Source organism: Galeopterus variegatus, unplaced genomic scaffold, assembly GCF_000696425.1.
Source record: "Galeopterus variegatus unplaced genomic scaffold, G_variegatus-3.0.2 Scaffold4761, whole genome shotgun sequence".
Taxonomy (NCBI): Eukaryota; Metazoa; Chordata; class Mammalia; order Dermoptera; family Cynocephalidae; genus Galeopterus; species Galeopterus variegatus.
In genome coordinates, this window is record NW_007730872.1 from 49273 (window position 1) to 50639 (window position 1367).

A 1367-nucleotide genomic window follows, 5' to 3' on the forward strand; every position below is an offset into this window, starting at 1 on the left:
AAGGCACAGGGTGGATGCTCCTCATCTGGTCTTAACAGAGCGGTGGAAGGGGCGGTGTGAGGATGTGCAGAAAGTTGTAAGAGAATCAAGAACACATTCTATCACAAAAGCCAAAAAAGAAGGAGATTCAAGAATTTAGTAAAGACTGGTAAAATGCTCATAATCTCTATGTTGGATAATAGATACAGGAGGGCACAGTATACTACTCTATTTTTGTGTATGCTTGAAAATTTCTATAATTAAGAGCTACAAAAATGTATAGATGACTGACACTTATCAAAGAGAAAGGATGATGATGGTCCTAGTGCCTATCCCATCAGATCTGTCCCTCTACCAGGTTCCACTCATTCCATGCCAATAATCAGACCAACCCAGGTCCTTCCTTAATTCTGCAGTCACACAGCCTGCTGTTTCATGCTATCATTACTCCCAGGCCTCTGAGCAAATCCAACCTAGGGTTAACTTGCATCAGGAGGAGGTAAGGAAATGAATTCAGGTCTCCTTTTTTCTACTGTCCATCCGTTCTTCTGCCCACAAGCCTACCTGCCTCCCTATCATCCCACTCAGCTGCCCACTTGCATACCTGCTGTCCTTCCTTGCTCCAGCTACACTGGTTTTTGGAAATCCTTTAATCAACATTGCCCAAACCGTCATATTTCACCTAAAATACTGCAACAATGTGAGCTATCCAGCAATTTTTATAAACCCTTTGACTAATAGTATCCCCATTATGACTTCTGTAGCTATCTCAGCTATCAATTAGCACCAAGAATATGAACCTTTGCTTTTCTCTGCCTTCTTGTACCCTCTTGACTTCTCTCTGACAATGTGAATACTGATCTCACTGCTGTACCAACTCTGACCTTCTGTTGCATGATTTGCTTCCAAGATCCATCAAATGGTGCCTCACATGATGCTCCCCATCTGGCCTTAATGAGGCAGGGGGTGTGTGCAGGAAAGTGTAAGAGAATCAAGAACATGTCCTACCATGAAAGCCAAAAAAGATTCAAGGATTCAGTAATCAAAGGGAGAAAATGCACTGAAAAATCTATGGAGAATAAGTAGTTAGAAGATGGTTTTGGTAACTGGATTTTGGTCACTAGGAAATTATTACCAACTGTGATTAGTTCAGAAATGAAAGAGGTGAGTTTCCAGGTGCAGAGAATTCAGGAAAGAAGGAGGCATAAGAAAGACTGAGAACTTACCTAAGAAATGTACAAGGATAGGAAGGAGAAAAATATGATGCAATCTTATACTGAAAAAGGTTCAAATTTAGTAGTTTTCAAGACAAGTTAGGCACACCTGAGAGTATTTGAAGGCCAAAAGAGCCAATGGAAGAGAGAAACTGAAGAATCTAGGGAGTCAGT